Source organism: Anopheles funestus, chromosome 3RL (assembly GCF_943734845.2).
Source record: "Anopheles funestus chromosome 3RL, idAnoFuneDA-416_04, whole genome shotgun sequence".
Lineage (NCBI taxonomy): Eukaryota > Metazoa > Arthropoda > Insecta > Diptera > Culicidae > Anopheles > Anopheles funestus.
The window spans coordinates 68,779,264-68,794,726 of NC_064599.1; positions in this window are offsets into that span (position 1 = coordinate 68,779,264).

The window sequence follows — 15,463 nt, forward strand, 5'->3', positions numbered from 1 at the left end:
CGGTATCCAACGGATCGCCAATCTTTAACCTGTGGTCGATAGATGGCACCAATGACTACATTTTCTTCTTGGACAGCCATGCTCTCAGGTGTCCGTGCCGGAAGTTATTCGAGGAACCAAGTTTCTTACCCTGTTTGAGAAAATGTAAAATTTTCCTCATTTTTGAGCAATTTAGCAAACTTTATAAATGTGATATATTTTCATGCAAATTTGTTGCAATGTGTTTCTTTTCACTCAAATAATGCTTTAAACTAAAAACATAATAAAAAATCTGAAAAAAAAATTTTTAAAATTTTCAACTCGAAAATTTCATAAGGCTTACCCCTTACGTTTTTTTTGGGAAATTTTGCAAAAAAAATGAAATTGATTTATTTTAATGCCAATTGGTTGCAATGTGTTTCTTTTCACTCAAGTAATGCTTTAAATAAAAAAAAGAGTGAAAAATAATAAAAAAATCTCAAAATTCTAAAAAATTGAAAATTTACTAAGGCTCATTTTTGCACCAAGTTTTGCTTATTACTCGGTCGGTATCCAACGGATCGCCAATCTTTAACCTGTGGTCGATAGATGGCACCAATGGCTGCATTTTCTTCTTGGACGGCCATGCTCTCAGGTGTCCGTGTCGGAAGTTATTCGAGGAACCAAGTTCCTTACCCTGTTTGGGAAATGTAAAATTTTCCTCATTTTTGAGCAATTTAGCAAACTTTATAAATGTGGTATATTTTCATGCTAATTTGTTGCAATGTGTTTCTTTTCACTCAAATAATGCTTTAAACTAAAAACATAATAAAAAATCTGAAAAAAAAATTTTAAAAATTTTCAACTCGAAAATTTCATAAGGGCTACCCCTTACGTTTTTTTTGGGAAATTTTGCAAAAAAAATGAAATTGATTTATTTTAATGCCAATTGGTTGCAATGTGTTTCTTTTCACTCAAGTAATGCTTTAAATAAAAAAAAGAGTGAAAAATAATAAAAAAAATCAAAATATTCAAAAAAATGAACATTTACTAAGGCTCATTTTTGCCCCAAGTTTTGCCTATAACTCGGTCGGTATCCAACGGATCGCCAATCTTTAAACTGTGGTCGATAGATGGCACCAATGGCTACATTTTCTTCTTGGACGGCCATGCCCTCAGATGTCTGTGCCAGAAATTATGCGAGGAACCAAGTTCCTTACCCTGTTTGGGAAATGTAAAATTTTCCTCATTTTTGAGCAATGTAGCAAAATTTATAAATGTGATATATTTTCATGCAAATTTGTTGCAATGTGTTTCTTTTCACTCAAATAATGCTTTAAACTAAAAACATAATAAAAAATCTGAAAAAAAAATTTTAAAAATTTTCAACTCGAAAATTTCATAAGGCTTACCCCTTACGTTTTTTTTGGGAAATTTTGCAAAAAAAATGAAATTGATTTATTTTAATGCCAATTGGTTGCAATGTGTTTCTTTTCACTCAAGTAATGCTTTAAATAAAAAAAAGAGTGAAAAATAATAAAAAAATCAAAATATTCAAAAAAATTAACATTTACTAAGGCTCATTTTTGCCCCAAGTTTTGCCTATAACTCAGTCGGTATCCAACGGATCGCCAATCTTTAAACTGTGGTCGATAGATGGCACCAATGGCTACATTTTCTTCTTGGACAGCCATGCTCTCAGGTGTCCGTGTCGGAAGTTATTCGAGGAACCAAGTTCCTTACCCTGTTTCGGAAATGTAAAATTTTCCTCATTTCTGCACCAAGTTTTGCCTATAACTCGGTCGGTATCCAACGGATCGCCAATCTTTAACCTGTGGTCGATAGATGGCACCAATGGCTACATTTTCTTCTTGGACAGCCATGCTCTCAGGTGTCCATGCCGGAAGTTATTCGAGGAACCAAGTTCCTTACCCTGTTTGGGAAATGTAAAATTTTCCTCATTTTTGAGCAATGTAGCAAAATTTATAAATGTGATATATTTTCATGCAAATTTGTTGCAATGTGTTTCTTTTCACTCAAGTAATGCTTTAAACTAAAAACATAATAACAAATCTGAAAAAAAAAATTTAAAAATTTTCAACTCGAAAATTTCATAAGGCTTACCCCTTACGTTTTTTTTGGGAAATTTTGCAAAAAAAATGAAATTGATTTATTTTAATGCCAATTGGTTGCAATGTGTTTCTTTTCACTCAAGTAATGCTTTAAATAAAAAAAAGAGTGAAAAATAATAAAAAAATCAAAATATTCAAAAAAATGAACATTTACTAAGGCTCATTTTTGCCCCAAGTTTTGCCTATAACTCAGTCGGTATCCAACGGATCGCCAATCTTTAAACTGTGGTCGATAGATGGCACCAATGGCTACATTTTCTTCTTGGACGGCCATGCCCTCAGATGTCTGTGCCAGAAATTATGCGAGGAACCAAGTTCCTTACCCTGTTTCGGAAATGTAAAATTTTCCTCATTTTTGCACCAAGTTTTGCCTATAACTCGGTCGGTATCCAACGGATCGCCAATCTTTAACCTGTGGTCGATAGATGGCACCATTGGCTACATTTTCTTCTTGGACGGCCATGCCCTCAGGTGTCCGTGTCGGAAGTTATTCGAGGAACCAAGTTCCTTACCCTGTTTCGGAAATGTAAAATTTTCCTCATTTCTGCACCAAGTTTTGCCTATAACTCGGTCGGTATCCAACGGATCGCCAATCTTTTACCTGTGGTCGGTAGATGGCACCAATGGCTACATTTTCTTCTTGGACAGCCATGCTCTCAGGTGTCCGTGCCGGAAGTTATTCGAGGAACCAAGTTCCTTACCCTGTTTGGGAAATGTAAAATTTTCCTCATTTTTGAGCAATGTAGCAAAATTTATAAATGTGATATATTTTCATGCAAATTTGTTGCAATGTGTTTCTTTTCACTCAAGTAATGCTTTAAACTAAAAACATAATAACAAATCTGAAAAAAAAATTTAAAAATTTTCAACTCGAAAATTTCATAAGGCTTACCCCTTACGTTTTTTTTGGGAAATTTTGCAAAAAAAAATGAAATTGATTTATTTTAATGCCAATTGGTTGCAATGTGTTTCTTTTCACTCAAGTAATGCTTTAAATAAAAAAAAGAGTGAAAAATAATAAAAAAATCAAAATATTCAAAAAAATTAACATTTACTAAGGCTCATTTTTGCCCCAAGTTTTGCCTATAACTCAGTCGGTATCCAACGGATCGCCAATCTTTAAACTGTGGTCGATAGATGGCACCAATGGCTACATTTTCTTCTTGGACGGCCATGCCCTCAGGTGTCCGTGTCGGAAGTTATTCGAGGAACCAAGTTCCTTACCCTGTTTCGGAAATGTAAAATTTTCCTCATTTCTGCACCAAGTTTTGCCTATAACTCGGTCGGTATCCAACGGATTGCCAATCTTTAACCTGTGGTCGATAGATGGCACCAATGGCTACATTTTCTTCTTGGACAGCCATGCTCTCAGGTGTCCGTGCCGGAAGTTATTCGAGGAACCAAGTTCCTTACCCTGTTTGGGAAATGTAAAATTTTCCTCATTTTTGAGCAATGTAGCAAAATTTATAAATGTGATATATTTTCATGCAAATTTGTTGCAATGTGTTTCTTTTCACTCAAGTAATGCTTTAAACTAAAAACATAATAACAAATCTGAAAAAAAAAAATTTTAAAAATTTTCAACTCGAAAATTTCATAAGGCTTACCCCTTACGTTTTTTTTGGGAAATTTTGCAAAAAAAATGAAATTGATTTATTTTAATGCCAATTGGTTGCAATGTGTTTCTTTTCACTCAAGTAATGCTTTAAATAAAAAAAGAGTGAAAAATAATAAAAAAATCAAAATATTCAAAAAAATGAACATTTACTAAGGCTCATTTTTGCCCCAAGTTTTGCCTATAACTCAGTCGGTATCCAACGGATCGCCAATCTTTAAACTGTGGTCGATAGATGGCACCAATGGCTACATTTTCTTCTTGGACGGCCATGCCCTCAGATGTCTGTGCCAGAAATTATGCGAGGAACCAAGTTCCTTACCCTGTTTCGGAAATGTAAAATTTTCCTCATTTTTGCACCAAGTTTTGCCTATAACTCAGTCGGTATCCAACGGATCGCCAATCTTTAAACTGTGGTCGATAGATGGCACCAATGGCTACATTTTCTTCTTGGACAGCCATGCTCTCAGGTGTCCGTGCCGGAAGTTATTCGAGGAACCAAGTTCCTTACCCTGTTTCGGAAATGTAAAATTTTCCTCATTTTTGCACCAAGTTTTGCCTATAACTCGGTCGGTATCCAACGGATCGCCAATCTTTAACCTGTGGTCGATAGATGGCACCAATGGCTACATTTTCTTCTTGGACGGCCATGCCCTCAGATGTCTGTGCCAGAAATTATGCGAGGAACCAAGTTCCTTACCCTGTTTCGGAAATGTAAAATTTTCCTCATTTTTGCACCAAGTTTTGCCTATAACTCAGTCGGTATCCAACGGATCGCCAATCTTTAAACTGTGGTCGATAGATGGCACCAATGGCTACATTTTCTTCTTGGACAGCCATGCTCTCAGGTGTCCGTGTCGGAAGTTATTCGAGGAACCAAGTTCCTTACCCTGTTTGGGAAATGTAAAATTTTCCTCATTTTTGCACCAAGTTTTGCCTATAACTCGGTCGGTATCCAACGGATCGCCAATCTTTTACCTGTGGTCGGTAGATGGCACCAATGGCTACATTTTCTTCTTGGACAGCCATGCTCTCAGGTGTCCGTGCCGGAAGTTATTCGAGGAACCAAGTTCCTTACCCTGTTTGGGAAATGTAAAATTTTCCTCATTTTTGAGCAATGTAGCAAAATTTATAAATGTGATATATTTTCATGCAAATTTGTTGCAATGTGTTTCTTTTCACTCAAGTAATGCTTTAAACTAAAAACATAATAACAAATCTGAAAAAAAAAATTTAAAAATTTTCAACTCGAAAATTTCATAAGGCTTACCCCTTACGTTTTTTTTGGGAAATTTTGCAAAAAAAATGAAATTGATTTATTTTAATGCCAATTGGTTGCAATGTGTTTCTTTTCACTCAAGTAATGCTTTAAATAAAAAAAAGAGTGAAAAATAATAAAAAAATCAAAATATTCAAAAACATGAACATTTACTAAGGCTCATTTTTGCCCCAAGTTTTGCCTATAACTCAGTCGGTATCCAACGGATCGCCAATCTTTAAACTGTGGTCGATAGATGGCACCAATGGCTACATTTTCTTCTTGGACGGCCATGCCCTCAGATGTCTGTGCCAGAAATTATGCGAGGAACCAAGTTCCTTACCCTGTTTCGGAAATGTAAAATTTTCCTCATTTTTGCACCAAGTTTTGCCTATAACTCGGTCGGTATCCAACGGATCGCCAATCTTTAACCTGTGGTCGATAGATGGCACCATTGGCTACATTTTCTTCTTGGACGGCCATGCCCTCAGGTGTCTGTGCCAGAAATTATGCGAGGAACCAAGTTCCTTACCCTGTTTGGGAAATGTAAAATTTTCCTCATTTTTGAGCAATGTAGCAAAATTTATAAATGTGATATATTTTCATGCAAATTTGTTGCAATGTGTTTCTTTTCACTCAAATAATGCTTTAAACTAAAAACATAATAAAAAATCTGAAAAAAAAATTTTAAAAATTTTCAACTCGAAAATTTCATAAGGCTTACCCCTTACGTTTTTTTTGGGAAATTTTGCAAAAAAAATGAAATTGATTTATTTTAATGCCAATTGGTTGCAATGTGTTTCTTTTCACTCAAGTAATGCTTTAAATAAAAAAAAGAGTGAAAAATAATAAAAAAATCAAAATATTCAAAAAAATTAACATTTACTAAGGCTCATTTTTGCCCCAAGTTTTGCCTATAACTCAGTCGGTATCCAACGGATCGCCAATCTTTAAACTGTGGTCGATAGATGGCACCAATGGCTACATTTTCTTCTTGGACAGCCATGCTCTCAGGTGTCCGTGTCGGAAGTTATTCGAGGAACCAAGTTCCTTACCCTGTTTCGGAAATGTAAAATTTTCCTCATTTCTGCACCAAGTTTTGCCTATAACTCGGTCGGTATCCAACGGATTGCCAATCTTTAACCTGTGGTCGATAGATGGCACCAATGGCTACATTTTCTTCTTGGACAGCCATGCTCTCAGGTGTCCGTGCCGGAAGTTATTCGAGGAACCAAGTTCCTTACCCTGTTTGGGAAATGTAAAATTTTCCTCATTTTTGAGCAATGTAGCAAAATTTATAAATGTGATATATTTTCATGCAAATTTGTTGCAATGTGTTTCTTTTCACTCAAATAATGCTTTAAACTAAAAACATAATAAAAAATCTGAAAAAAAAATTTTAAAAATTTTCAACTCGAAAATTTCATAAGGCTTACCCCTTACGTTATTTTTGGGAAATTTTGCAAAAAAAAATGAAATTGATTTATTTTAATGCCAATTGGTTGCAATGTGTTTCTTTTCACTCAAGTAATGCTTTAAATAAAAAAAAGAGTGAAAAATAATCAAAAAATCAAAATATTCAAAAAATGAACATTTACTAAGGCTCATTTTTGCACCAAGTTTTGCCTATAACTCGGTTGGTATCCAACGGATCGCCAATCTTTAAACTGTGGTCGATAGATGGCACCATTGGCTACATTTTCTTCTTGGACAGCCATGCTCTCAGGTGTCCGTGCCGGAAGTTATTCGAGGAACCAAGTTCCTTACCCTGTTTGGGAAATGTAAAATTTTCCTCATTTTTGAGCAATGTAGCAAAATTTATAAATGTGATATATTTTCATGCAAATTTGTTGCAATGTGTTTCTTTTCACTCAAATAATGCTTTAAACTAAAAACATAATAAAAAATCTGAAAAAAAAATTTTAAAAATTTTCAACTCGAAAATTTCATAAGGCTTACCCCTTACGTTATTTTTGGGAAATTTTGCAAAAAAAATGAAATTGATTTATTTTAATGCCAATTGGCTGCAATGTGTTTCTTTTCACTCAAGTAATGCTTTAAATAAAAAAAAAGAGTGAAAAATAATAAAAAAATCAAAATATTCAAAAAAATGAACATTTACTAAGGCTCATTTTTGCCCCAAGTTTTGCCTATAACTCAGTCGGTATCCAACGGATCGCCAATCTTTAAACTGTGGTCGATAGATGGCACCAATGGCTACATTTTCTTCTTGGACGGCCATGCCCTCAGATGTCTGTGCCAGAAATTATGCGAGGAACCAAGTTCCTTACCCTGTTTCGGAAATGTAAAATTTTCCTCATTTTTGAGCAATGTAGCAAAATTTATAAATGTGATATATTTTCATGCAAATTTGTTGCAATGTGTTTCTTTTCACTCAAATAATGCTTTAAACTAAAAACATAATAAAAAATCTGAAAAAAAAAATTTAAAAATTTTCAACTCGAAAATTTCATAAGGCTTACCCCTTACGTTTTTTTTGGGAAATTTTGCAAAAAAAATGAAATTGATTTATTTTAATGCCAATTGGTTGCAATGTGTTTCTTTTCACTCAAGTAATGCTTTAAATAAAAAAAAGAGTGAAAAATAATAAAAAAATCAAAATATTCAAAAAAATGAACATTTACTAAGGCTCATTTTTGCCCCAAGTTTTGCCTATAACTCAGTCGGTATCCAACGGATCGCCAATCTTTAAACTGTGGTCGATAGATGGCACCAATGGCTACATTTTCTTCTTGGACGGCCATGCCCTCAGATGTCTGTGCCAGAAATTATGCGAGGAACCAAGTTCCTTACCCTGTTTCGGAAATGTAAAATTTTCCTCATTTTTGCACCAAGTTTTGCCTATAACTCGGTTGGTATCCAACGGATCGCCAATCTTTAAACTGTGGTCGATAGATGGCACCATTGGCTACATTTTCTTCTTGGACAGCCATGCTCTCAGGTGTCCGTGCCGGAAGTTATTCGAGGAACCAAGTTCCTTACCCTGTTTGGGAAATGTAAAATTTTCCTCATTTTTGAGCAATGTAGCAAAATTTATAAATGTGATATATTTTCATGCAAATTTGTTGCAATGTGTTTCTTTTCACTCAAATAATGCTTTAAACTAAAAACATAATAAAATATCTGAAAAAAAAATTTTAAAAATTTTCAACTCGAAAATTTCATAAGGCTTACCCCTTACGTTTTTTTTGGGAAATTTTGCAAAAAAATGAAATTGATTTATTTTAATGCCAATTGGTTGCAATGTGTTTCTTTTCACTCAAATAATGCTTTAAATAAAAAAAAGAGTGAAAAATAATAAAAAAAAATCAAAATATTCAAAAAATGAACATTTACTAAGGCTCATTTTTGCCCCAAGTTTTGCCTATAACTCGGTCGGTATCCAACGGATCGCCAATCTTTTACCTGTGGTCGGTAGATGGCACCAATGGCTACATTTTCTTCTTGGACAGCCATGCTCTCAGGTGTCCGTGCCGGAAGTTATTCGAGGAACCAAGTTCCTTACCCTGTTTGGGAAATGTAAAATTTTCCTCATTTTTGAGCAATGTAGCAAAATTTATAAATGTGATATATTTTCATGCAAATTTGTTGCAATGTGTTTCTTTTCACTCAAGTAATGCTTTAAACTAAAAACATAATAACAAATCTGAAAAAAAAAATTTAAAAATTTTCAACTCGAAAATTTCATAAGGCTTACCCCTTACGTTTTTTTTGGGAAATTTTGCAAAAAAAATGAAATTGATTTATTTTAATGCCAATTGGTTGCAATGTGTTTCTTTTCACTCAAGTAATGCTTTAAATAAAAAAAAGAGTGAAAAATAATAAAAAAATCAAAATATTCAAAAAAATGAACATTTACTAAGGCTCATTTTTGCCCCAAGTTTTGCCTATAACTCAGTCGGTATCCAACGGATCGCCAATCTTTAAACTGTGGTCGATAGATGGCACCAATGGCTACATTTTCTTCTTGGACGGCCATGCCCTCAGATGTCTGTGCCAGAAATTATGCGAGGAACCAAGTTCCTTACCCTGTTTCGGAAATGTAAAATTTTCCTCATTTTTGCACCAAGTTTTGCCTATAACTCGGTCGGTATCCAACGGATCGCCAATCTTTAACCTGTGGTCGATAGATGGCACCAATGGCTACATTTTCTTCTTGGACAGCCATGCTCTCAGGTGTCCGTGCCGGAAGTTATTCGAGGAACCAAGTTCCTTACCCTGTTTGGGAAATGTAAAATTTTCCTCATTTTTGAGCAATGTAGCAAAATTTATAAATGTGATATATTTTCATGCAAATTTGTTGCAATGTGTTTCTTTTCACTCAAATAATGCTTTAAACTAAAAACATATTAAAAAATCTGAAAAAAAATTTTAAAAATTTTCAACTCGAAAATTTCATAAGGCTTACCCCTTACGTTTTTTTTGGGAAATTTTGCAAAAAAAATTAAATTGATTTATTTTAATGCCAATTGGTTGCAATGTGTTTCTTTTCACTCAAGTAATGCTTTAAATAAAAAAAAGAGTGAAAAATAATAAAAAAATCAAAATATTCAAAAAAATGAACATTTACTAAGGCTCATTTTTGCCCCAAGTTTTGCCTATAACTCAGTCGGTATCCAACGGATCGCCAATCTTTAAACTGTGGTCGATAGATGGCACCAATGGCTACATTTTCTTCTTGGACGGCCATGCCCTCAGATGTCTGTGCCAGAAATTATGCGAGGAACCAAGTTCCTTACCCTGTTTCGGAAATGTAAAATTTTCCTCATTTTTGCACCAAGTTTTGCCTATAACTCGGTTGGTATCCAACGGATCGCCAATCTTTAAACTGTGGTCGATAGATGGCACCATTGGTTACATTTTCTTCTTGGACAGCCATGCTCTCAGGTGTCCGTGCCGGAAGTTATTCGAGGAACCAAGTTCCTTACCCTGTTTGGGAAATGTAAAATTTTCCTCATTTTTGAGCAATGTAGCAAAATTTATAAATGTGATATATTTTCATGCAAATTTGTTGCAATGTGTTTCTTTTCACTCAAATAATGCTTTAAACTAAAAACATAATAAAAAATCTGAAAAAAAAATTTTAAAAATTTTCAACTCGAAAATTTCATAAGGCTTACCCCTTACGTTTTTTTTGGGAAATTTTGCAAAAAAAATGAAATTGATTTATTTTAATGCCAATTGGTTGCAATGTGTTTCTTTTCACTCAAGTAATGCTTTAAATAAAAAAAAGAGTGAAAAATAATAAAAAAATCAAAATATTCAAAAAAATTAACATTTACTAAGGCTCATTTTTGCCCCAAGTTTTGCCTATAACTCAGTCGGTATCCAACGGATCGCCAATCTTTAAACTGTGGTCGATAGATGGCACCATTGGCTACATTTTCTTCTTGGACAGCCATGCTCTCAAGTGTCCGTGCCGGAAGTTATTCGAGGAACCAAGTTCCTTACCCTGTTTGGGAAATGTAAAATTTTCCTCATTTTTGAGCAATGTAGCAAAATTTATAAATGTGATATATTTTCATGCAAATTTGTTGCAATGTGTTTCTTTTCACTCAAATAATGCTTTAAACTAAAAACATAATAAAAAATCTGAAAAAAAAATTTTTAAAATTTTCAACTCGAAAATTTCATAAGGCTTACCCCTTACGTTTTTTTTGGGAAATTTTGCAAAAAAAATGAAATTGATTTATTTTAATGCCAATTGGTTGCAATGTGTTTCTTTTCACTCAAGTAATGCTTTAAATAAAAAAAAGAGTGAAAAATAATAAAAAAATCAAAATATTCAAAAAAATGAACATTTACTAAGGCTCATTTTTGCCCCAAGTTTTGCCTATAACTCAGTCGGTATCCAACGGATCGCCAATCTTTAAACTGTGGTCGATAGATGGCACCAATGGCTACATTTTCTTCTTGGACGGCCATGCCCTCAGATGTCTGTGCCAGAAATTATGCGAGGAACCAAGTTCCTTACCCTGTTTCGGAAATGTAAAATTTTCCTCATTTTTGCACCAAGTTTTGCCTATAACTCGGTTGGTATCCAACGGATCGCCAATCTTTAAACTGTGGTCGATAGATGGCACCATTGGCTACATTTTCTTCTTGGACAGCCATGCTCTCAGGTGTCCGTGCCGGAAGTTATTCGAGAAACCAAGTTCCTTACCCTGTTTGGGAAATGTAAAATTTTCCTCATTTTTGAGCAATTTAGCAAACTTTATAAATTTGGTATATTTTCATGCAAATTTGTTGCAATGTGTTTCTTTTCACTCAAATAATGCTTTAAACTAAAAACATAATAAAAAATCTGAAAAAAAAATTTTAAAAATTTTCAACTCGAAAATTTCATAAGGCTTACCCCTTACGTTTTTTTTGGGAAATTTTGCAAAAAAAATGAAATTGATTTATTTTAATGCCAATTGGTTGCAATGTGTTTCTTTTCACTCAAGTAATGCTTTAAATAAAAAAAAGAGTGAAAAATAATAAAAAAAATCAAAATATTCAAAAAAATGAACATTTACTAAGGCTCATTTTTGCCCCAAGTTTTGCCTATAACTCGGTCGGTATCCAACGGATCGCCAATCTTTAAACTGTGGTCGATAGATGGCACCAATGGCTACATTTTCTTCTTGGACGGCCATACCCTCAGATGTCTGTGCCAGAAATTATGCGAGGAACCAAGTTCCTTACCCTGTTTCGGAAATGTAAAATTTTCCTCATTTTTGAGCAATGTAGCAAAATTTATAAATGTGATATATTTTCATGCAAATTTGTTGCAATGTGTTTCTTTTCACTCAAATAATGCTTTAAACTAAAAACATAATAAAAAATCTGAAAAAAAAATTTTAAAAATTTTCAACTCGAAAATTTCATAAGGCTTACCCCTTACGTTTTTTTTGGGAAATTTTGCAAAAAAAATGAAATTGATTTATTTTAATGCCAATTGGTTGCAATGTGTTTCTTTTCACTCAAATAATGCTTTAAATAAAAAAAAGAGTGAAAAATAATAAAAAAATCAAAATATTCAAAAAAATGAACATTTACTAAGGCTCATTTTTGCCCCAAGTTTTGCCTATAACTCAGTCGGTATCCAACGGATCGCCAATCTTTAAACTGTGGTCGATAAATGGCACCAATGGCTACATTTTCTTCTTGGACGGCCATGCCCTCAGATGTCTGTGCCAGAAATTATGCGAGGAACCAAGTTCCTTACCCTGTTTCGGAAATGTAAAATTTTCCTCATTTTTGAGCAATGTAGCAAAATTTATAAATGTGATATATTTTCATGCAAATTTGTTGCAATGTGTTTCTTTTCACTCAAGTAATGCTTTAAACTAAAAACATAATAAAAAATCTGAAAAAAAAATTTTAAAAATTTTCAACTCGAAAATTTCATAAGGCTTACCCCTTACGTTTTTTTTTGGGAAATTTTGCAAAAAAAATGAAATTGATTTATTTTAATGCCAATTGGTTGCAATGTGTTTCTTTTCACTCAAGTAATGCTTTAAATAAAAAAAAGAGTGAAAAATAATAAAAAAATCAAAATATTCAAAAAAATTAACATTTACTAAGGCTCATTTTTGCCCCAAGTTTTGCCTATAACTCAGTCGGTATCCAACGGATCGCCAATCTTTAAACTGTGGTCGATAGATGGCACCATTGGCTACATTTTCTTCTTGGACAGCCATGCTCTCAGGTGTCCGTGCCGGAAGTTATTCGAGGAACCAAGTTCCTTACCCTGTTTGGGAAATGTAAAATTTTCCTCATTTTTGAGCAATGTAGCAAAATTTATAAATGTGATATATTTTCATGCAAATTTGTTGCAATGTGTTTCTTTTCACTCAAATAATGCTTTAAACTAAAAACATAATAAAAAATCTGAAAAAAAAATTTTAAAAATTTTCAACTCGAAAATTTCATAAGGCTTACCCCTTACGTTTTTTTTGGGAAATTTTGCAAAAAAAATGAAATTGATTTATTTTAATGCCAATTGGTTGCAATGTGTTTCTTTTCACTCAAGTAATGCTTTAAATAAAAAAAAGAGTGAAAAATAATAAAAAAATCAAAATATTCAAAAACATGAACATTTACTAAGGCTCATTTTTGCCCCAAGTTTTGCCTATAACTCAGTCGGTATCCAACGGATCGCCAATCTTTAAACTGTGGTCGATAGATGGCACCAATGGCTACATTTTCTTCTTGGACGGCCATGCCCTCAGATGTCTGTGCCAGAAATTATGCGAGGAACCAAGTTCCTTACCCTGTTTCGGAAATGTAAAATTTTCCTCATTTTTGCACCAAGTTTTGCCTATAACTCGGTCGGTATCCAACGGATCGCCAATCTTTAACCTGTGGTCGATAGATGGCACCATTGGCTACATTTTCTTCTTGGACGGCCATGCCCTCAGGTGTCTGTGCCAGAAATTATGCGAGGAACCAAGTTCCTTACCCTGTTTGGGAAATGTAAAATTTTCCTCATTTTTGAGCAATGTAGCAAAATTTATAAATGTGATATATTTTCATGCAAATTTGTTGCAATGTGTTTCTTTTCACTCAAATAATGCTTTAAACTAAAAACATAATAAAAAATCTGAAAAAAAATTTTTTAAAATTTTCAACTCGAAAATTTCATAAGGCTTACCCCTTACGTTTTTTTTGGGAAATTTTGCAAAAAAAATGAAATTGATTTATTTTAATGCCAATTGGTTGCAATGTGTTTCTTTTCACTCAAGTAATGCTTTAAATAAAAAAAAGAGTGAAAAATAATAAAAAAATCAAAATATTCAAAAAAATTAACATTTACTAAGGCTCATTTTTGCCCCAAGTTTTGCCTATAACTCAGTCGGTATCCAACGGATCGCCAATCTTTAAACTGTGGTCGATAGATGGCACCAATGGCTACATTTTCTTCTTGGACAGCCATGCTCTCAGGTGTCCGTGTCGGAAGTTATTCGAGGAACCAAGTTCCTTACCCTGTTTCGGAAATGTAAAATTTTCCTCATTTCTGCACCAAGTTTTGCCTATAACTCGGTCGGTATCCAACGGATTGCCAATCTTTAACCTGTGGTCGATAGATGGCACCAATGGCTACATTTTCTTCTTGGACAGCCATGCTCTCAGGTGTCCGTGCCGGAAGTTATTCGAGGAACCAAGTTCCTTACCCTGTTTGGGAAATGTAAAATTTTCCTCATTTTTGCACCAAGTTTTGCCTATAACTCGGTCGGTATCCAACGGATCGCCAATCTTTAAACTGTGGTCGATAGATGGCACTAATGGCTACATTTTCTTCTTGGACGGCCATACCCTCAGATGTCTGTGCCAGAAATTATGCGAGGAACCAAGTTCCTTACCCTGTTTCGGAAATGTAAAATTTTCCTCATTTTTGAGCAATGTAGCAAAATTTATAAATGTGATATATTTTCATGCAAATTTGTTGCAATGTGTTTCTTTTCACTCAAATAATGCTTTAAACTAAAAACATAATAAAAAATCTGAAAAAAAAAATTTTAAAAATTTTCAACTCGAAAATTTCATAAGGCTTACCCCTTACGTTTTTTTTGGGAAATTTTGCAAAAAAAATGAAATTGATTTATTTTAATGCCAATTGGTTGCAATGTGTTTCTTTTCACTCAAGTAATGCTTTAAATAAAAAAAAGAGTGAAAAATAATAAAAAAAATCAAAATATTCAAAAAATGAACATTTACTAAGGCTCATTTTTGCACCAAGTTTTGCCTATAACTCGGTTGGTATCCAACGGATCGCCAATCTTTAAACTGTGGTCGATAGATGGCACCATTGGCTACATTTTCTTCTTGGACAGCCATGCTCTCAGGTGTCCGTGCCGGAAGTTATTCGAGAAACCAAGTTCCTTACCCTGTTTGGGAAATGTAAAATTTTCCTCATTTTTGAGCAATTTAGCAAACTTTATAAATTTGGTATATTTTCATGCTAATTTGTTGCAATGTGTTTCTTTTCACTCAAATAATGCTTTAAACTAAAAACATAATAAAAAATCTGAAAAAAAAATTTTAAAAATTTTCAACTCGAAAATTTCATAAGGCTTACCCCTTACGTTTTTTTTGGGAAATTTTGCAAAAAAAATGAAATTGATTTATTTTAATGCCAATTGGTTGCAATGTGTTTCTTTTCACTCAAGTAATGCTTTAAATAAAAAAAAAGAGTGAAAAATAATAAAAAAATCAAAATATTCAAAAACATGAACATTTACTAAGGCTCATTTTTGCCCCAAGTTTTGCCTATAACTCAGTCGGTATCCAACGGATCGCCAATCTTTAACCTGTGGTCGATAGATGGCACCAATGGCTACATTTTCTTCTTGGACAGCCATGCTCTCAGGTGTCCGTGCCGGAAGTTATTCGAGGAACCAAGTTCCTTACCCTGTTTCGGAAATGTAAAATTTTCCTCATTTTTGCACCAAGTTTTGCCTATAACTCGGTCGGTATCCAACGGATCGCCAATCT